The 19349-nt window shown below is 45.3% G+C and overlaps 30 non-coding genes across 30 annotated transcripts; all 30 read left to right on the plus strand.

Annotated features, from left to right (window-relative positions):
- Positions 1-426: 426 nt before the first annotated feature.
- Positions 427-498, plus strand: trnaa-cgc (transfer RNA alanine (anticodon CGC)). Its single transcript has one exon. It is a non-coding gene; the product is annotated as a tRNA-Ala (tRNA).
- A 547-nt stretch (positions 499-1045) lies between these two features.
- Positions 1046-1117, plus strand: trnat-cgu (transfer RNA threonine (anticodon CGU)). Its single transcript has one exon. It is a non-coding gene; the product is annotated as a tRNA-Thr (tRNA).
- A 609-nt stretch (positions 1118-1726) lies between these two features.
- On the plus strand, positions 1727-1798 carry trnaa-cgc (transfer RNA alanine (anticodon CGC)). The gene has a single exon. It is a non-coding gene; the product is annotated as a tRNA-Ala (tRNA).
- A 547-nt stretch (positions 1799-2345) lies between these two features.
- Positions 2346-2417, plus strand: trnat-cgu (transfer RNA threonine (anticodon CGU)). Its single transcript has one exon. It is a non-coding gene; the product is annotated as a tRNA-Thr (tRNA).
- Positions 2418-3028: 611 nt separating this feature from the next.
- Positions 3029-3100, plus strand: trnaa-cgc (transfer RNA alanine (anticodon CGC)). Its single transcript has one exon. It is a non-coding gene; the product is annotated as a tRNA-Ala (tRNA).
- Positions 3101-3647: 547 nt separating this feature from the next.
- Positions 3648-3719, plus strand: trnat-cgu (transfer RNA threonine (anticodon CGU)). Its single transcript has one exon. It is a non-coding gene; the product is annotated as a tRNA-Thr (tRNA).
- Positions 3720-4328: 609 nt separating this feature from the next.
- On the plus strand, positions 4329-4400 carry trnaa-cgc (transfer RNA alanine (anticodon CGC)). Its single transcript has one exon. It is a non-coding gene; the product is annotated as a tRNA-Ala (tRNA).
- A 547-nt stretch (positions 4401-4947) lies between these two features.
- trnat-cgu (transfer RNA threonine (anticodon CGU)) lies at positions 4948-5019 on the plus strand. The gene has a single exon. It is a non-coding gene; the product is annotated as a tRNA-Thr (tRNA).
- Positions 5020-5628: 609 nt separating this feature from the next.
- Positions 5629-5700, plus strand: trnaa-cgc (transfer RNA alanine (anticodon CGC)). Its single transcript has one exon. It is a non-coding gene; the product is annotated as a tRNA-Ala (tRNA).
- Positions 5701-6247: 547 nt separating this feature from the next.
- Positions 6248-6319, plus strand: trnat-cgu (transfer RNA threonine (anticodon CGU)). The gene has a single exon. It is a non-coding gene; the product is annotated as a tRNA-Thr (tRNA).
- Positions 6320-6930: 611 nt separating this feature from the next.
- trnaa-cgc (transfer RNA alanine (anticodon CGC)) lies at positions 6931-7002 on the plus strand. The gene has a single exon. It is a non-coding gene; the product is annotated as a tRNA-Ala (tRNA).
- A 547-nt stretch (positions 7003-7549) lies between these two features.
- On the plus strand, positions 7550-7621 carry trnat-cgu (transfer RNA threonine (anticodon CGU)). The gene has a single exon. It is a non-coding gene; the product is annotated as a tRNA-Thr (tRNA).
- Positions 7622-8230: 609 nt separating this feature from the next.
- Positions 8231-8302, plus strand: trnaa-cgc (transfer RNA alanine (anticodon CGC)). The gene has a single exon. It is a non-coding gene; the product is annotated as a tRNA-Ala (tRNA).
- A 547-nt stretch (positions 8303-8849) lies between these two features.
- On the plus strand, positions 8850-8921 carry trnat-cgu (transfer RNA threonine (anticodon CGU)). Its single transcript has one exon. It is a non-coding gene; the product is annotated as a tRNA-Thr (tRNA).
- Positions 8922-9530: 609 nt separating this feature from the next.
- trnaa-cgc (transfer RNA alanine (anticodon CGC)) lies at positions 9531-9602 on the plus strand. The gene has a single exon. It is a non-coding gene; the product is annotated as a tRNA-Ala (tRNA).
- Positions 9603-10149: 547 nt separating this feature from the next.
- trnat-cgu (transfer RNA threonine (anticodon CGU)) lies at positions 10150-10221 on the plus strand. The gene has a single exon. It is a non-coding gene; the product is annotated as a tRNA-Thr (tRNA).
- A 610-nt stretch (positions 10222-10831) lies between these two features.
- trnaa-cgc (transfer RNA alanine (anticodon CGC)) lies at positions 10832-10903 on the plus strand. The gene has a single exon. It is a non-coding gene; the product is annotated as a tRNA-Ala (tRNA).
- Positions 10904-11450: 547 nt separating this feature from the next.
- On the plus strand, positions 11451-11522 carry trnat-cgu (transfer RNA threonine (anticodon CGU)). The gene has a single exon. It is a non-coding gene; the product is annotated as a tRNA-Thr (tRNA).
- Positions 11523-12131: 609 nt separating this feature from the next.
- trnaa-cgc (transfer RNA alanine (anticodon CGC)) lies at positions 12132-12203 on the plus strand. Its single transcript has one exon. It is a non-coding gene; the product is annotated as a tRNA-Ala (tRNA).
- Positions 12204-12750: 547 nt separating this feature from the next.
- Positions 12751-12822, plus strand: trnat-cgu (transfer RNA threonine (anticodon CGU)). Its single transcript has one exon. It is a non-coding gene; the product is annotated as a tRNA-Thr (tRNA).
- A 610-nt stretch (positions 12823-13432) lies between these two features.
- Positions 13433-13504, plus strand: trnaa-cgc (transfer RNA alanine (anticodon CGC)). Its single transcript has one exon. It is a non-coding gene; the product is annotated as a tRNA-Ala (tRNA).
- A 547-nt stretch (positions 13505-14051) lies between these two features.
- Positions 14052-14123, plus strand: trnat-cgu (transfer RNA threonine (anticodon CGU)). Its single transcript has one exon. It is a non-coding gene; the product is annotated as a tRNA-Thr (tRNA).
- Positions 14124-14732: 609 nt separating this feature from the next.
- Positions 14733-14804, plus strand: trnaa-cgc (transfer RNA alanine (anticodon CGC)). Its single transcript has one exon. It is a non-coding gene; the product is annotated as a tRNA-Ala (tRNA).
- A 547-nt stretch (positions 14805-15351) lies between these two features.
- Positions 15352-15423, plus strand: trnat-cgu (transfer RNA threonine (anticodon CGU)). The gene has a single exon. It is a non-coding gene; the product is annotated as a tRNA-Thr (tRNA).
- A 610-nt stretch (positions 15424-16033) lies between these two features.
- Positions 16034-16105, plus strand: trnaa-cgc (transfer RNA alanine (anticodon CGC)). The gene has a single exon. It is a non-coding gene; the product is annotated as a tRNA-Ala (tRNA).
- A 547-nt stretch (positions 16106-16652) lies between these two features.
- Positions 16653-16724, plus strand: trnat-cgu (transfer RNA threonine (anticodon CGU)). The gene has a single exon. It is a non-coding gene; the product is annotated as a tRNA-Thr (tRNA).
- Positions 16725-17333: 609 nt separating this feature from the next.
- On the plus strand, positions 17334-17405 carry trnaa-cgc (transfer RNA alanine (anticodon CGC)). Its single transcript has one exon. It is a non-coding gene; the product is annotated as a tRNA-Ala (tRNA).
- A 547-nt stretch (positions 17406-17952) lies between these two features.
- Positions 17953-18024, plus strand: trnat-cgu (transfer RNA threonine (anticodon CGU)). Its single transcript has one exon. It is a non-coding gene; the product is annotated as a tRNA-Thr (tRNA).
- Positions 18025-18634: 610 nt separating this feature from the next.
- On the plus strand, positions 18635-18706 carry trnaa-cgc (transfer RNA alanine (anticodon CGC)). Its single transcript has one exon. It is a non-coding gene; the product is annotated as a tRNA-Ala (tRNA).
- A 547-nt stretch (positions 18707-19253) lies between these two features.
- On the plus strand, positions 19254-19325 carry trnat-cgu (transfer RNA threonine (anticodon CGU)). Its single transcript has one exon. It is a non-coding gene; the product is annotated as a tRNA-Thr (tRNA).
- The last annotated feature ends 24 nt before the right edge of the window (positions 19326-19349 follow it).

Here is a 19349-nt window from a genome sequence, read left to right on the forward strand (position 1 = left end):
CTGCCACAAGCCTTCATGCTAGACAGACACAGATCCTTATAAGATGCAATGTTTTTGTGTAGCATCACTTGCAGACTGCTGGCCGGTTGAGGTCACACCAGAACCCACACTGGAACCCTACCTTTGGGACTTGGCAGACTGGTGGCAAAAAGTGTGCCATGTGCTTGCAGGCAGAAAATGAAGGGCTCCATGTGAGCATATTCTCAACGTGTTGTATGGTTGCCGTTTATTTTTCACCAGCATTCAAAAGACTAAAATTACATTCAATCAATTGCCTGTGTAGTCCAAATCGAGTTCCCGGTTCAAATTGGGTAGCGACACCTTCTAGAAGGCATTCTGTTCAGAAGTTTTTGGAGCTATTTTTAATGTTAGCACCCATGACTTTGCACGATCAGCTTCCAAAGATAAAGGAAGAGTAAATAACATGGGGATGTAGCTCAGTGGTAGAGCGTGTGCTTCGCATGTACAAGGTCCTGGGTTCAATCCCCAGCATCTCCATCTTATATACTGAATTGTTAGATTAGCCTAATTTGCCCTAACGTTTGTACAACTGCCCTCTAGAAATGCTCTGTACAAGTCTGTACTGAATGCATACTCTGGCTTGAGGACTGCATTCTGGACAGGCACAGGTCCATAGTACATGCAGGCTTTTTGTGTATCATCCCTGGCAGGCTGCTGGCTCTTTGAGGTCACGCCAGAACCCATATTGGAAACCTGCAATCCCCAGCATCTCTGCCTGTGTACAGAACCTTTAGAGCTTCTGCATGTTCCTTAGTGCTTAGAGCAGAATTGACATTCAGTTACACTCATGCATTGTCGAAATTTCCGGTTTCCGATTCAAATCAGGTAGCATCATCCTCTAAAAGGGGTTCTGTTCAGAAGTTTATGCTGTCATACTTCATGCTGATACTACTGATGCTGCTGGAACACCATCCATTGACTTACTCATGAGTCAGAAGGATGTTTTCATTTTGAAACTCTTCCAACACAAGTTGGTAGGAAACTTATGTGTCTGGTCAACAACCAGGTGTCATTTTGTAGCCAAGGCGTGATGGCCAAGTGGTAAGGCGTCGGTCTCGTAAACCGAAGACCACGGGTTCGATCCCTGTTCATGCCTTGTATGTCCGTCCTAATCCCGGTATCTTGAGATTTTGAGCGGCATAGTAGGTCCGTAGTAGCTGACATTTTGTGGAGCATTCCTTACAAACTTTTGGCTAGTAGATGTCTATCCAATGCATTCACTGGAACCCTCCAGCTGGCTCTGGGTACTCTGTACATAAGGCTTTGCTGTAGCTAGAGGACTGCCACAAGCCTTCATGCTAGACAGACACAGATCCTTATAAGATGCAATGTTTTTGTGTAGCATCACTTGCAGACTGCTGGCCGGTTGAGGTCACACCAGAACCCACACTGGAACCCTACCTTTGGGACTTGGCAGACTGGTGGCAAAAAGTGTGCCATGTGCTTGCAGGCAGAAAATGAAGGGCTCCATGTGAGCATATTTTCAACGTGTTGTATGGTTGCCGTTAGTTTTCACCAGCATTCAAAAGACTAAAATTACGTTCAATTAATTGCCTGTGTAGTCCAAATCGAGTTCCCGGTTCAAATTGGGTAGCGACACCTTCTAGAAGGCATTCTGTTCAGAAGGTTTTGGAGCTATTTTTAATGTTAGCACCCATGACTTTGCACGATCAGCTTCCAAAGATAAAGGAAGAGTCAATAACATGGGGATGTAGCTCAGTGGTAGAGCGTGTGCTTCGCATGTACAAGGTCCTGGGTTCAATCCCCAGCATCTCCATCTTATATACTGAATTGTTAGATTAGCCTAATTTGCCCTAACGTTTGTACATCTGCCCTCTAGAAAAGCTCTGTACAAGTCTGTACTGAATGCATACTCTGGCTTGAGGACTGCATTCTGGACAGGCACAGGTCCATAGTACATGCAGGCTTTTTGTGTATCATCCCTGGCAGGCTGCTGGCTCTTTGAGGTCACGCCAGAACCCATATTGGAAACCTGCAATCCCCAGCATATCTGCCTGTGTACAGAACCTTTAGAGCTTCTGCATGTTCCTTAGTGCTTAGAGCAGAATTGACATTCAGTTACACTCATGCATTGTCGAAATTTCCAGTTTCCGATTCAAATCAGGTAGCATCATCCTCTAAAAGGGGTTCTGTTCAGAAGTTTATGCTGTCATACTTCATGCTGATACTACTGATGCTGCTGGAACACCATCCATTGACTTACTCATGAGTCAGAAGGATGTTTTCATTTTGAAACTCTTCCAACACAAGTTGGTAGGAAACTTATGTATCTGGTCAACATCCAGGTGTCATTTTGTAGCCAAGGCGTGATGGCCAAGTGGTAAGGCGTCGGTCTCGTAAACCGAAGACCACGGGTTCGATCCCCGTTCATGCCTTGTATGTCCGTCCTAATTCCGTAATCTCGATATTTTCAGCCGCATAGTAGGTCCGTAGTAGCTGACTTTTTTGTGAAGCATTCCTTACAAACTTTTGGCTAGTAGATGTCTATCCAATGCATTCACTGGAACCCTCCAGCTGGCTCTGGGTACTCTGTACATAAGGCTTTGCTGTAGCTAGAGGACTGCCACAAGCCTTCATGCTAGACAGACACAGATCCTTATAAGATGCAATGTTTTTGTGTAGCATCACTTGCAGACTGCTGGCCGGTTGAGGTCACACCAGAACCCACACTGGAACCCTACCTTTGGGACTTGGCAGACTGGTGGCAAAAAGTGTGCCATGTGCTTGCAGGCAGAAAATGAAGGGCTCCATGTGAGCATATTCTCAACGTGTTGTATGGTTGCCGTTTATTTTTCACCAGCATTCAAAAGACTAAAATTACATTCAATCAATTGCCTGTGTAGTCCAAATCGAGTTCCCGGTTCAAATTGGGTAGCGACACCTTCTAGAAGGCATTCTGTTCAGAAGTTTTTGGAGCTATTTTTAATGTTAGCACCCATGACTTTGCACGATCAGCTTCCAAAGATAAAGGAAGAGTAAATAACATGGGGGTGTAGCTCAGTGGTAGAGCGTGTGCTTCGCATGTACAAGGTCCTGGGTTCAATCCCCAGCATCTCCATCTTATATACTGAATTGTTAGATTAGCCTAATTTGCCCTAACGTTTGTACAACTGCCCTCTAGAAATGCTCTGTACAAGTCTGTACTGAATGCATACTCTGGCTTGAGGACTGCATTCTGGACAGGCACAGGTCCATAGTACATGCAGGCTTTTTGTGTATCATCCCTGGCAGGCTGCTGGCTCTTTGAGGTCACGCCAGAACCCATATTGGAAACCTGCAATCCCCAGCATCTCTGCCTGTGTACAGAACCTTTAGAGCTTCTGCATGTTCCTTAGTGCTTAGAGCAGAATTGACATTCAGTTACACTCATGCATTGTCGAAATTTCCGGTTTCCGATTCAAATCAGGTAGCATCATCCTCTAAAAGGGGTTCTGTTCAGAAGTTTATGCTGTCATACTTCATGCTGATACTACTGATGCTGCTGGAACACCATCCATTGACTTACTCATGAGTCAGAAGGATGTTTTCATTTTGAAACTCTTCCAACACAAGTTGGTAGGAAACTTATGTGTCTGGTCAACAACCAGGTGTCATTTTGTAGCCAAGGCGTGATGGCCAAGTGGTAAGGCGTCGGTCTCGTAAACCGAAGACCACGGGTTCGATCCCTGTTCATGCCTTGTATGTCCGTCCTAATCCCGGTATCTTGAGATTTTGAGCGGCATAGTAGGTCCGTAGTAGCTGACATTTTGTGGAGCATTCCTTACAAACTTTTGGCTAGTAGATGTCTATCCAATGCATTCACTGGAACCCTCCAGCTGGCTCTGGGTACTCTGTACATAAGGCTTTGCTGTAGCTAGAGGACTGCCACAAGCCTTCATGCTAGACAGACACAGATCCTTATAAGATGCAATGTTTTTGTGTAGCATCACTTGCAGACTGCTGGCCGGTTGAGGTCACACCAGAACCCACACTGGAACCCTACCTTTGGGACTTGGCAGACTGGTGGCAAAAAGTGTGCCATGTGCTTGCAGGCAGAAAATGAAGGGCTCCATGTGAGCATATTTTCAACGTGTTGTATGGTTGCCGTTAGTTTTCACCAGCATTCAAAAGACTAAAATTACGTTCAATTAATTGCCTGTGTAGTCCAAATCGAGTTCCCGGTTCAAATTGGGTAGCGACACCTTCTAGAAGGCATTCTGTTCAGAAGGTTTTGGAGCTATTTTTAATGTTAGCACCCATGACTTTGCACGATCAGCTTCCAAAGATAAAGGAAGAGTCAATAACATGGGGATGTAGCTCAGTGGTAGAGCGTGTGCTTCGCATGTACAAGGTCCTGGGTTCAATCCCCAGCATCTCCATCTTATATACTGAATTGTTAGATTAGCCTAATTTGCCCTAACGTTTGTACATCTGCCCTCTAGAAAAGCTCTGTACAAGTCTGTACTGAATGCATACTCTGGCTTGAGGACTGCATTCTGGACAGGCACAGGTCCATAGTACATGCAGGCTTTTTGTGTATCATCCCTGGCAGGCTGCTGGCTCTTTGAGGTCACGCCAGAACCCATATTGGAAACCTGCAATCCCCAGCATATCTGCCCGTGTACAGAACCTTTAGAGCTTCTGCATGTTCCTTAGTGCTTAGAGCAGAATTGACATTCAGTTACACTCATGCATTGTCGAAATTTCCAGTTTCCGATTCAAATCAGGTAGCATCATCCTCTAAAAGGGGTTCTGTTCAGAAGTTTATGCTGTCATACTTCATGCTGATACTACTGATGCTGCTGGAACACCATCCATTGACTTACTCATGAGTCAGAAGGATGTTTTCATTTTGAAACTCTTCCAACACAAGTTGGTAGGAAACTTATGTGTCTGGTCAACATCCAGGTGTCATTTTGTAGCCAAGGCGTGATGGCCAAGTGGTAAGGCGTCGGTCTCGTAAACCGAAGACCACGGGTTCGATCCCCGTTCATGCCTTGTATGTCCGTCCTAATTCCGGAATCTCGAGATTTTGAGCGGCATAGTAGGTCCGTAGTAGCTGACATTTTGTGGAGCATTCCTTACAAACTTTTGGCTAGTAGATGTCTATCCAATGCATTCACTGGAACCCTCCAGCTGGCTCTGGGTACTCTGTACATAAGGCTTTGCTGTAGCTAGAGGACTGCCACAAGCCTTCATGCTAGACAGACACAGATCCTTATAAGATGCAATGTTTTTGTGTAGCATCACTTGCAGACTGCTGGCCGGTTGAGGTCACACCAGAACCCACACTGGAACCCTACCTTTGGGACTTGGCAGACTGGTGGCAAAAAGTGTGCCATGTGCTTGCAGGCAGAAAATGAAGGGCTCCATGTGAGCATATTTTCAACGTGTTGTATGGTTGCCGTTAGTTTTCACCAGCATTCAAAAGACTAAAATTACGTTCAATTAATTGCCTGTGTAGTCCAAATCGAGTTCCCGGTTCAAATTGGGTAGCGACACCTTCTAGAAGGCATTCTGTTCAGAAGGTTTTGGAGCTATTTTTAATGTTAGCACCCATGACTTTGCACGATCAGCTTCCAAAGATAAAGGAAGAGTGAATAACATGGGGATGTAGCTCAGTGGTAGAGCGTGTGCTTCGCATGTACAAGGTCCTGGGTTCAATCCCCAGCATCTCCATCTTATATACTGAATTGTTAGATTAGCCTAATTTGCCCTAACGTTTGTACATCTGCCCTCTAGAAAAGCTCTGTACAAGTCTGTACTGAATGCATACTCTGGCTTGAGGACTGCATTCTGGACAGGCACAGGTCCATAGTACATGCAGGCTTTTTGTGTATCATCCCTGGCAGGCTGCTGGCTCTTTGAGGTCACGCCAGAACCCATATTGGAAACCTGCAATCCCCAGCATATCTGCCTGTGTACAGAACCTTTAGAGCTTCTGCATGTTCCTTAGTGCTTAGAGCAGAATTGACATTCAGTTACACTCATGCATTGTCGAAATTTCCAGTTTCCGATTCAAATCAGGTAGCATCATCCTCTAAAAGGGGTTCTGTTCAGAAGTTTATGCTGTCATACTTCATGCTGATACTACTGATGCTGCTGGAACACCATCCATTGACTTACTCATGAGTCAGAAGGATGTTTTCATTTTGAAACTCTTCCAACACAAGTTGGTAGGAAACTTATGTATCTGGTCAACATCCAGGTGTCATTTTGTAGCCAAGGCGTGATGGCCAAGTGGTAAGGCGTCGGTCTCGTAAACCGAAGACCACGGGTTCGATCCCCGTTCATGCCTTGTATGTCCGTCCTAATTCCGTAATCTCGATATTTTCAGCCGCATAGTAGGTCCGTAGTAGCTGACTTTTTTGTGAAGCATTCCTTACAAACTTTTGGCTAGTAGATGTCTATCCAATGCATTCACTGGAACCCTCCAGCTGGCTCTGGGTACTCTGTACATAAGGCTTTGCTGTAGCTAGAGGACTGCCACAAGCCTTCATGCTAGACAGACACAGATCCTTATAAGATGCAATGTTTTTGTGTAGCATCACTTGCAGACTGCTGGCCGGTTGAGGTCACACCAGAACCCACACTGGAACCCTACCTTTGGGACTTGGCAGACTGGTGGCAAAAAGTGTGCCATGTGCTTGCAGGCAGAAAATGAAGGGCTCCATGTGAGCATATTCTCAACGTGTTGTATGGTTGCCGTTTATTTTTCACCAGCATTCAAAAGACTAAAATTACATTCAATCAATTGCCTGTGTAGTCCAAATCGAGTTCCCGGTTCAAATTGGGTAGCGACACCTTCTAGAAGGCATTCTGTTCAGAAGTTTTTGGAGCTATTTTTAATGTTAGCACCCATGACTTTGCACGATCAGCTTCCAAAGATAAAGGAAGAGTAAATAACATGGGGATGTAGCTCAGTGGTAGAGCGTGTGCTTCGCATGTACAAGGTCCTGGGTTCAATCCCCAGCATCTCCATCTTATATACTGAATTGTTAGATTAGCCTAATTTGCCCTAACGTTTGTACAACTGCCCTCTAGAAATGCTCTGTACAAGTCTGTACTGAATGCATACTCTGGCTTGAGGACTGCATTCTGGACAGGCACAGGTCCATAGTACATGCAGGCTTTTTGTGTATCATCCCTGGCAGGCTGCTGGCTCTTTGAGGTCACGCCAGAACCCATATTGGAAACCTGCAATCCCCAGCATCTCTGCCTGTGTACAGAACCTTTAGAGCTTCTGCATGTTCCTTAGTGCTTAGAGCAGAATTGACATTCAGTTACACTCATGCATTGTCGAAATTTCCGGTTTCCGATTCAAATCAGGTAGCATCATCCTCTAAAAGGGGTTCTGTTCAGAAGTTTATGCTGTCATACTTCATGCTGATACTACTGATGCTGCTGGAACACCATCCATTGACTTACTCATGAGTCAGAAGGATGTTTTCATTTTGAAACTCTTCCAACACAAGTTGGTAGGAAACTTATGTGTCTGGTCAACAACCAGGTGTCATTTTGTAGCCAAGGCGTGATGGCCAAGTGGTAAGGCGTCGGTCTCGTAAACCGAAGACCACGGGTTCGATCCCTGTTCATGCCTTGTATGTCCGTCCTAATCCCGGTATCTTGAGATTTTGAGCGGCATAGTAGGTCCGTAGTAGCTGACATTTTGTGGAGCATTCCTTACAAACTTTTGGCTAGTAGATGTCTATCCAATGCATTCACTGGAACCCTCCAGCTGGCTCTGGGTACTCTGTACATAAGGCTTTGCTGTAGCTAGAGGACTGCCACAAGCCTTCATGCTAGACAGACACAGATCCTTATAAGATGCAATGTTTTTGTGTAGCATCACTTGCAGACTGCTGGCCGGTTGAGGTCACACCAGAACCCACACTGGAACCCTACCTTTGGGACTTGGCAGACTGGTGGCAAAAAGTGTGCCATGTGCTTGCAGGCAGAAAATGAAGGGCTCCATGTGAGCATATTTTCAACGTGTTGTATGGTTGCCGTTAGTTTTCACCAGCATTCAAAAGACTAAAATTACGTTCAATTAATTGCCTGTGTAGTCCAAATCGAGTTCCCGGTTCAAATTGGGTAGCGACACCTTCTAGAAGGCATTCTGTTCAGAAGGTTTTGGAGCTATTTTTAATGTTAGCACCCATGACTTTGCACGATCAGCTTCCAAAGATAAAGGAAGAGTCAATAACATGGGGATGTAGCTCAGTGGTAGAGCGTGTGCTTCGCATGTACAAGGTCCTGGGTTCAATCCCCAGCATCTCCATCTTATATACTGAATTGTTAGATTAGCCTAATTTGCCCTAACGTTTGTACATCTGCCCTCTAGAAAAGCTCTGTACAAGTCTGTACTGAATGCATACTCTGGCTTGAGGACTGCATTCTGGACAGGCACAGGTCCATAGTACATGCAGGCTTTTTGTGTATCATCCCTGGCAGGCTGCTGGCTCTTTGAGGTCACGCCAGAACCCATATTGGAAACCTGCAATCCCCAGCATATCTGCCCGTGTACAGAACCTTTAGAGCTTCTGCATGTTCCTTAGTGCTTAGAGCAGAATTGACATTCAGTTACACTCATGCATTGTCGAAATTTCCAGTTTCCGATTCAAATCAGGTAGCATCATCCTCTAAAAGGGGTTCTGTTCAGAAGTTTATGCTGTCATACTTCATGCTGATACTACTGATGCTGCTGGAACACCATCCATTGACTTACTCATGAGTCAGAAGGATGTTTTCATTTTGAAACTCTTCCAACACAAGTTGGTAGGAAACTTATGTGTCTGGTCAACATCCAGGTGTCATTTTGTAGCCAAGGCGTGATGGCCAAGTGGTAAGGCGTCGGTCTCGTAAACCGAAGACCACGGGTTCGATCCCCGTTCATGCCTTGTATGTCCGTCCTAATTCCGGAATCTCGAGATTTTGAGCGGCATAGTAGGTCCGTAGTAGCTGACATTTTGTGGAGCATTCCTTACAAACTTTTGGCTAGTAGATGTCTATCCAATGCATTCACTGGAACCCTCCAGCTGGCTCTGGGTACTCTGTACATAAGGCTTTGCTGTAGCTAGAGGACTGCCACAAGCCTTCATGCTAGACAGACACAGATCCTTATAAGATGCAATGTTTTTGTGTAGCATCACTTGCAGACTGCTGGCCGGTTGAGGTCACACCAGAACCCACACTGGAACCCTACCTTTGGGACTTGGCAGACTGGTGGCAAAAAGTGTGCCATGTGCTTGCAGGCAGAAAATGAAGGGCTCCATGTGAGCATATTTTCAACGTGTTGTATGGTTGCCGTTAGTTTTCACCAGCATTCAAAAGACTAAAATTACGTTCAATTAATTGCCTGTGTAGTCCAAATCGAGTTCCCGGTTCAAATTGGGTAGCGACACCTTCTAGAAGGCATTCTGTTCAGAAGGTTTTGGAGCTATTTTTAATGTTAGCACCCATGACTTTGCACGATCAGCTTCCAAAGATAAAGGAAGAGTGAATAACATGGGGATGTAGCTCAGTGGTAGAGCGTGTGCTTCGCATGTACAAGGTCCTGGGTTCAATCCCCAGCATCTCCATCTTATATACTGAATTGTTAGATTAGCCTAATTTGCCCTAACGTTTGTACATCTGCCCTCTAGAAAAGCTCTGTACAAGTCTGTACTGAATGCATACTCTGGCTTGAGGACTGCATTCTGGACAGGCACAGGTCCATAGTACATGCAGGCTTTTTGTGTATCATCCCTGGCAGGCTGCTGGCTCTTTGAGGTCACGCCAGAACCCATATTGGAAACCTGCAATCCCCAGCATATCTGCCTGTGTACAGAACCTTTAGAGCTTCTGCATGTTCCTTAGTGCTTAGAGCAGAATTGACATTCAGTTACACTCATGCATTGTCGAAATTTCCAGTTTCCGATTCAAATCAGGTAGCATCATCCTCTAAAAGGGGTTCTGTTCAGAAGTTTATGCTGTCATACTTCATGCTGATACTACTGATGCTGCTGGAACACCATCCATTGACTTACTCATGAGTCAGAAGGATGTTTTCATTTTGAAACTCTTCCAACACAAGTTGGTAGTAAACTTATGTGTCTGGTCAACATCCAGGTGTCATTTTGTAGCCAAGGCGTGATGGCCAAGTGGTAAGGCGTCGGTCTCGTAAACCGAAGACCACGGGTTCGATCCCCGTTCATGCCTTGTATGTCCGTCCTAATCCCGGTATCTTGAGATTTTGAGTGGCATAGTAGGTCCGTAGTAGCTGACTTTTTTGTGGAACATTCCTTACAAACTTTTGGCTAGTAGATGTCTATCCAATGCATTCACTGGAACCCTCCAGCTGGCTCTGGGTACTCTGTACATAAGGCTTTGCTGTAGCTAGAGGACTGCCACAAGCCTTCATGCTAGACAGACACAGATCCTTATAAGATGCAATGTTTTTGTGTAGCATCACTTGCAGACTGCTGGCCGGTTGAGGTCACACCAGAACCCACACTGGAACCCTACCTTTGGGACTTGGCAGACTGGTGGCAAGAAGTGTGCCATGTGCTTGCAGGCAGAAAATGAAGGGCTCCATGTGAGCATATTTTCAACGTGTTGTATGGTTGCCGTTAGTTTTCACCAGCATTCAAAAGACTAAAATTATGTTCAATTAATTGCCTGTGTAGTCCAAATCGAGTTCCCGGTTCAAATTGGGTAGCGACACCTTCTAGAAGGCATTCTGTTCAGAAGTTTTTGGACCTATTTTTAATGTTAGCACCCATGACTTTGCACGATCAGCTTCCAAAGATAAAGGAAGAGTAAATAACATGGGGATGTAGCTCAGTGGTAAAGTGTGTGCTTCGCATGTACAAGGTCCTGGGTTCAATCCCCAGCAGCTCCATCTTATATACTGAATTGTTAGAATAGCCTAATTTGCCCTAACGTTTGTACAACTGCCCTCTAGAAATGCTCTGTACAAGTCTGTACTGAATGCATACTCTGGCTTGAGGACTGCATTCTGGACAGGCACAGGTTCATAGTACATGCAGGCTTTTTGTGTATCATCCCTGGCCGGCTGCTGGCTCTTTGTGGTCACGCCAGAACCCATATTGGAAACCTGCAATCCCCAGCATATCTGCCTGTGTACAGAACCTTTAGAGCTTCTGCATGTTCCTTAGTGTTTAGAGCAGAATTGACATTCAGTTACACTCATGCATTGTCGAAATTTCCAGTTTCCGATTCAAATCAGGTAGCATCATCCTCTAAAAGGGGTTCTGTTCAGAAGTTTATGCTGTCATACTTCATGCTGATACTACTGATGCTGCTGGAACACCATCCATTGACTTACTCATGAGTCAGAAGGATGTTTTCATTTTGAAACTCTTCCAACACAAGTTGGTAGGAAACTTATGTGTCTGGTCAACATCCAGGTGTCATTTTGTAGCCAAGGCGTGATGGCCAAGTGGTAAGGCGTCGGTCTCGTAAACCGAAGACCACGGGTTCGATCCCCGTTCATGCCTTGTATGTCCGTCCTAATTCCGGAATCTCGAGATTTTGAGCGGCATAGTAGGTCCGTAGTAGCTGACATTTTGTGGAGCATTCCTTACAAACTTTTGGCTAGTAGATGTCTATCCAATGCATTCACTGGAACCCTCCAGCTGGCTCTGGGTACTCTGTACATAAGGCTTTGCTGTAGCTAGAGGACTGCCACAAGCCTTCATGCTAGACAGACACAGATCCTTATAAGATGCAATGTTTTTGTGTAGCATCACTTGCAGACTGCTGGCCGGTTGAGGTCACACCAGAACCCACACTGGAACCCTACCTTTGGGACTTGGCAGACTGGTGGCAAAAAGTGTGCCATGTGCTTGCAGGCAGAAAATGAAGGGCTCCATGTGAGCATATTTTCAACGTGTTGTATGGTTGCCGTTAGTTTTCACCAGCATTCAAAAGACTAAAATTACGTTCAATTAATTGCCTGTGTAGTCCAAATCGAGTTCCCGGTTCAAATTGGGTAGCGACACCTTCTAGAAGGCATTCTGTTCAGAAGTTTTTGGACCTATTTTTAATGTTAGCACCCATGACTTTGCACGATCAGCTTCCAAAGATAAAGGAAGAGTGAATAACATGGGGATGTAGCTCAGTGGTAGAGCGTGTGCTTCGCATGTACAAGGTCCTGTGTTCAATCCCCAGCATCTCCATCTTATATACTGAATTGTTAGATTAGCCTAATTTGCCCTAACGTTTGTACATCTGCCCTCTAGAAAAGCTCTGTACAAGTCTGTACTGAATGCATACTCTGGCTTGAGGACTGCATTCTGGACAGGCACAGGTCCATAGTACATGCAGGCTTTTTGTGTATCATCCCTGGCAGGCTGCTGGCTCTTTGAGGTCACGCCAGAACCCATATTGGAAACCTGCAATCCCCAGCATATCTGCCCGTGTACAGAACCTTTAGAGCTTCTGCATGTTCCTTAGGGCTTAGAGCAGAATTGACATTCAGTTACACTCATGCATTGTCGAAATTTCCAGTTTCCGATTCAAATCAGGTAGCATCATCCTCTAAAAGGGGTTCTGTTCAGAAGTTTATGCTGTCATACTTCATGCTGATACTACTGATGCTGCTGGAACACCATCCATTGACTTACTCATGAGTCAGAAGGATGTTTTCATTTTGAAACTCTTCCAACACAAGTTGGTAGGAAACTTATGTATCTGGTCAACATCCAGGTGTCATTTTGTAGCCAAGGCGTGATGGCCAAGTGGTAAGGCGTCGGTCTCGTAAACCGAAGACCACGGGTTCGATCCCCGTTCATGCCTTGTATGTCCGTCCTAATTCCGTAATCTCGATATTTTCAGCCGCATAGTAGGTCCGTAGTAGCTGACTTTTTTGTGGAACATTCCTTACAAACTTTTGGCTAGTAGATGTCTATCCAATGCATTCACTGGAACCCTCCAGCTGGCTCTGGGTACTCTGTACATAAGGCTTTGCTGTAGCTAGAGGACTGCCACAAGCCTTCATGCTAGACAGACACAGATCCTTATAAGATGCAATGTTTTTGTGTAGCATCACTTGCAGACTGCTGGCCGGTTGAGGTCACACCAGAACCCACACTGGAACCCTACCTTTGGGACTTGGCAGACTGGTGGCAAGAAGTGTGCCATGTGCTTGCAGGCAGAAAATGAAGGGCTCCATGTGAGCATATTTTCAACGTGTTGTATGGTTGCCGTTAGTTTTCACCAGCATTCAAAAGACTAAAATTATGTTCAATTAATTGCCTGTGTAGTCCAAATCGAGTTCCCGGTTCAAATTGGGTAGCGACACCTTCTAGAAGGCATTCTGTTCAGAAGTTTTTGGACCTATTTTTAATGTTAGCACCCATGACTTTGCACGATCAGCTTCCAAAGATAAAGGAAGAGTAAATAACATGGGGATGTAGCTCAGTGGTAGAGTGTGTGCTTCGCATGTACAAGGTCCTGGGTTCAATCCCCAGCAGCTCCATCTTATATACTGAATTGTTAGATTAGCCTAATTTGCCCTAACTTTTGTACAACTGCCCTCTAGAAAAGCTCTGTACAAGTCTGTACTGAATGCATACTCTGGCTTGAGGACTGCATTCTGGACAGGCACAGGTTCATAGTACATGCAGGCTTTTTGTGTATCATCCCTGGCAGGCTGCTGGCTCTTTGAGGTCACGCCAGAACCCATATTGGAAACCTGCAATCCCCAGCATATCTGCCTGTGTACAGAACCTTTAGAGCTTCTGCATGTTCCTTAGTGTTTAGAGCAGAATTGACATTCAGTTACACTCATGCATTGTCGAAATTTCCAGTTTCCGATTCAAATCAGGTAGCATCATCCTCTAAAAGGGGTTCTGTTCAGAAGTTTATGCTGTCATACTTCATGCTGATACTACTGATGCTGCTGGAACACCATCCATTGACTTACTCATGAGTCAGAAGGATGTTTTCATTTTGAAACTCTTCCAACACAAGTTGGTAGGAAACTTATGTGTCTGGTCAACATCCAGGTGTCATTTTGTAGCCAAGGCGTGATGGCCAAGTGGTAAGGCGTCGGTCTCGTAAACCGAAGACCACGGGTTCGATCCCCGTTCATGCCTTGTATGTCCGTCCTAATTCCGGAATCTCGAGATTTTGAGCGGCATAGTAGGTCCGTAGTAGCTGACATTTTGTGGAGCATTCCTTACAAACTTTTGGCTAGTAGATGTCTATCCAATGCATTCACTGGAACCCTCCAGCTGGCTCTGGGTACTCTGTACATAAGGCTTTGCTGTAGCTAGAGGACTGCCACAAGCCTTCATGCTAGACAGACACAGATCCTTATAAGATGCAATGTTTTTGTGTAGCATCACTTGCAGACTGCTGGCCGGTTGAGGTCACACCAGAACCCACACTGGAACCCTACCTTTGGGACTTGGCAGACTGGTGGCAAAAAGTGTGCCATGTGCTTGCAGGCAGAAAATGAAGGGCTCCATGTGAGCATATTTTCAACGTGTTGTATGGTTGCCGTTAGTTTTCACCAGCATTCAAAAGACTAAAATTACGTTCAATTAATTGCCTGTGTAGTCCAAATCGAGTTCCCGGTTCAAATTGGGTAGCGACACCTTCTAGAAGGCATTCTGTTCAGAAGGTTTTGGAGCTATTTTTATTGTTAGCACCCATGACTTTGCACGATCAGCTTCCAAAGATAAAGGAAGAGTGAATAACATGGGGATGTAGCTCAGTGGTAGAGCGTGTGCTTCGCATGTACAAGGTCCTGGGTTCAATCCCCAGCATCTCCATCTTATATACTGAATTGTTAGATTAGCCTAATTTGCCCTAACGTTTGTACATCTGCCCTCTAGAAAAGCTCTGTACAAGTCTGTACTGAATGCATACTCTGGCTTGAGGACTGCATTCTGGACAGGCACAGGTCCATAGTACATGCAGGCTTTTTGTGTATCATCCCTGGCAGGCTGCTGGCTCTTTGAGGTCACGCCAGAACCCATATTGGAAACCTGCAATCCCCAGCATATCTGCCTGTGTACAGAACCTTTAGAGCTTCTGCATGTTCCTTAGTGCTTAGAGCAGAATTGACATTCAGTTACACTCATGCATTGTCGAAATTTCCAGTTTCCGATTCAAATCAGGTAGCATCATCCTCTAAAAGGGGTTCTGTTCAGAAGTTTATGCTGTCATACTTCATGCTGATACTACTGATGCTGCTGGAACACCATCCATTGACTTACTCATGAGTCAGAAGGATGTTTTCATTTTGAAACTCTTCCAACACAAGTTGGTAGGAAACTTATGTGTCTGGTCAACATCCAGGTGTCATTTTGTAGCCAAGGCGTGATGGCCAAGTGGTAAGGCGTCGGTCTCGTAAACCGAAGACCACGGGTTCGATCCCTGTTCATGCCTTGTATGTCCGTCCTAATCCCGGTATCTTGAGATTTTGAGCGGCATAGTAGGTCCGTAGTAGCTGACTTTTTTGTGGAACATTCCTTACAAACTTTTGGCTAGTAGATGTCTATCCAATGCATTCACTGGAACCCTCCAGCTGGCTCTGGGTACTCTGTACATAAGGCTTTGCTGTAGCTAGAGGACTGCCACAAGCCTTCATGCTAGACAGACACAGATCCTTATAAGATGCAATGTTTTTGTGTAGCATCACTTGCAGACTGCTGGCCGGTTGAGGTCACACCAGAACCCACACTGGAACCCTACCTTTGGGACTTGGCAGACTGGTGGCAAGAAGTGTGCCATGTGCTTGCAGGCAGAAAATGAAGGGCTCCATGTGAGCATATTTTCAACGTGTTGTATGGTTGCCGTTAGTTTTCACCAGCATTCAAAAGACTAAAATTATGTTCAATTAATTGCCTGTGTAGTCCAAATCGAGTTCCCGGTTCAAATTGGGTAGCGACACCTTCTAGAAGGCATTCTGTTCAGAAGTTTTTGGACCTATTTTTAATGTTAGCACCCATGACTTTGCACGATCAGCTTCCAAAGATAAAGGAAGAGTAAATAACATGGGGATGTAGCTCAGTGGTAAAGTGTGTGCTTCGCATGTACAAGGTCCTGGGTTCAATCCCCAGCAGCTCCATCTTATATACTGAATTGTTAGAATAGCCTAATTTGCCCTAACGTTTGTACAACTGCCCTCTAGAAATGCTCTGTACAAGTCTGTACTGAATGCATACTCTGGCTTGAGGACTGCATTCTGGACAGGCACAGGTTCATAGTACATGCAGGCTTTTTGTGTATCATCCCTGGCCGGCTGCTGGCTCTTTGTGGTCACGCCAGAACCCATATTGGAAACCTGCAATCCCCAGCATATCTGCCTGTGTACAGAACCTTTAGAGCTTCTGCATGTTCCTTAGTGTTTAGAGCAGAATTGACATTCAGTTACACTCATGCATTGTCGAAATTTCCAGTTTCCGATTCAAATCAGGTAGCATCATCCTCTAAAAGGGGTTCTGTTCAGAAGTTTATGCTGTCATACTTCATGCTGATACTACTGATGCTGCTGGAACACCATCCATTGACTTACTCATGAGTCAGAAGGATGTTTTCATTTTGAAACTCTTCCAACACAAGTTGGTAGGAAACTTATGTGTCTGGTCAACATCCAGGTGTCATTTTGTAGCCAAGGCGTGATGGCCAAGTGGTAAGGCGTTGGTCTCGTAAACCGAAGACCACGGGTTCGATCCCCGTTCATGCCTTGTATGTCCGTCCTAATTCCGGAATCTCGAGATTTTGAGCGGCATAGTAGGTCCGTAGTAGCTGACATTTTGTGGAGCATTCCTTACAAACTTTTGGCTAGTAGATGTCTATCCAATGCATTCACTGGAACCCTCCAGCTGGCTCTGGGTACTCTGTACATAAGGCTTTGCTGTAGCTAGAGGACTGCCACAAGCCTTCATGCTAGACAGACACAGATCCTTATAAGATGCAATGTTTTTGTGTAGCATCACTTGCAGACTGCTGGCCGGTTGAGGTCACACCAGAACCCACACTGGAACCCTACCTTTGGGACTTGGCAGACTGGTGGCAAAAAGTGTGCCATGTGCTTGCAGGCAGAAAATGAAGGGCTCCATGTGAGCATATTTTCAACGTGTTGTATGGTTGCCGTTAGTTTTCACCAGCATTCAAAAGACTAAAATTACGTTCAATTAATTGCCTGTGTAGTCCAAATCGAGTTCCCGGTTCAAATTGGGTAGCGACACCTTCTAGAAGGCATTCTGTTCAGAAGGTTTTGGAGCTATTTTTAATGTTAGCACCCATGACTTTGCACGATCAGCTTCCAAAGATAAAGGAAGAGTAAATAACATGGGGATGTAGCTCAGTGGTAAAGTGTGTGCTTCGCATGTACAAGGTCCTGGGTTCAATCCCCAGCAGCTCCATCTTATATACTGAATTGTTAGAATAGCCTAATTTGCCCTAACGTTTGTACAACTGCCCTCTAGAAATGCTCTGTACAAGTCTGTACTGAATGCATACTCTGGCTTGAGGACTGCATTCTGGACAGGCACAGGTTCATAGTACATGCAGGCTTTTTGTGTATCATCCCTGGCCGGCTGCTGGCTCTTTGAGGTCACGCCAGAACCCATATTGGAAACCTGCAATCCCCAGCATCTCTGCCTGTGTACAGAACCTTTAGAGCTTCTGCATGTTCCTTAGTGCTTAGAGCAGAATTGACATTCAGTTACACTCATGCATTGTGGAAATTTCCGGTTTCCGATTCAAATCAGGTAGCATCATCCTCTAAAAGGGGTTCTGTTCAGAAGTTTATGCTGTCATACTTCATGCTGATACTACTGATGCTGCTGGAACACCATCCATTGACTTACTCATGAGTCAGAAGGATGTTTTCATTTTGAAACTCTTCCAACACAAGTTGGTAGGAAACTTATGTGTCTGGTCAACATCCAGGTGTCATTTTGCAGCCAAGGCGTGATGGCCAAGTGGTAAGGCGTCGGTCTCGTAAACCGAAGACCACGGGTTCGATCCCCGTTCATGCCTTGTATGTCCGTCCTAATCCTGGTATCTTGAGATTTTGAGCGGCATAGTAGGTCCGTAGTAGCTGACTTTTTTGTGGAACATTCCTTACAAACTTTTGGCTAGTAGATGTCTATCCAATGCATTCACTGGAACCCTCCAGCTGGCTCTGGGTACTCTGTACATAAGGCTTTGCTGTAGCTAGAGGACTGCCACAAGCCTTCATGCTAGACAGACACAGATCCTTATAAGATGCAATGTTTTTGTGTAGCATCACTTGCAGACTGCTGGCCGGTTGAGGTCACACCAGAACCCACACTGGAACCCTACCTTTGGGACTTGGCAGACTGGTGGCAAGAAGTGTGCCATGTGCTTGCAGGCAGAAAATGAAGGGCTCCATGTGAGCATATTTTCAACGTGTTGTATGGTTGCCGTTAGTTTTCACCAGCATTCAAAAGACTAAAATTATGTTCAATTAATTGCCTGTGTAGTCCAAATCGAGTTCCCGGTTCAAATTGGGTAGCGACACCTTCTAGAAGGCATTCTGTTCAGAAGTTTTTGGACCTATTTTTAATGTTAGCACCCATGACTTTGCACGATCAGCTTCCAAAGATAAAGGAAGAGTAAATAACATGGGGATGTAGCTCAGTGGTAGAGTGTGTGCTTCGCATGTACAAGGTCCTGGGTTCAATCCCCAGCAGCTCCATCTTATATACTGAATTGTTAGATTAGCCTAATTTGCCCTAACTTTTGTACAACTGCCCTCTAGAAAAGCTCTGTACAAGTCTGTACTGAATGCATACTCTGGCTTGAGGACTGCATTCTGGACAGGCACAGGTTCATAGTACATGCAGGCTTTTTGTGTATCATCCCTGGCAGGCTGCTGGCTCTTTGAGGTCACGCCAGAACCCATATTGGAAACCTGCAATCCCCAGCATATCTGCCTGTGTACAGAACCTTTAGAGCTTCTGCATGTTCCTTAGTGCTTAGAGCAGAATTGACATTCAGTTACACTCATGCATTGTGGAAATTTCCGGTTTCCGATTCAAATCAGGTAGCATCATCCTCTAAAAGGGGTTCTGTTCAGAAGTTTATGCTGTCATACTTCATGCTGATACTACTGATGCTGCTGGAACACCATCCATTGACTTACTCATGAGTCAGAAGGATGTTTTCATTTTGAAACTCTTCCAACACAAGTTGGTAGGAAACTTATGTGTCTGGTCAACATCCAGGTGTCATTTTGCAGCCAAGGCGTGATGGCCAAGTGGTAAGGCGTCGGTCTCGTAAACCGAAGACCACGGGTTCGATCCCCGTTCATGCCTTGTATGTCCGTCCTAATCCCGGTA

This window comes from Brachyhypopomus gauderio, unplaced genomic scaffold (genome assembly GCF_052324685.1).
Source record: "Brachyhypopomus gauderio isolate BG-103 unplaced genomic scaffold, BGAUD_0.2 sc65, whole genome shotgun sequence".
NCBI classification, from domain to species: Eukaryota; Metazoa; Chordata; class Actinopteri; order Gymnotiformes; family Hypopomidae; genus Brachyhypopomus; species Brachyhypopomus gauderio.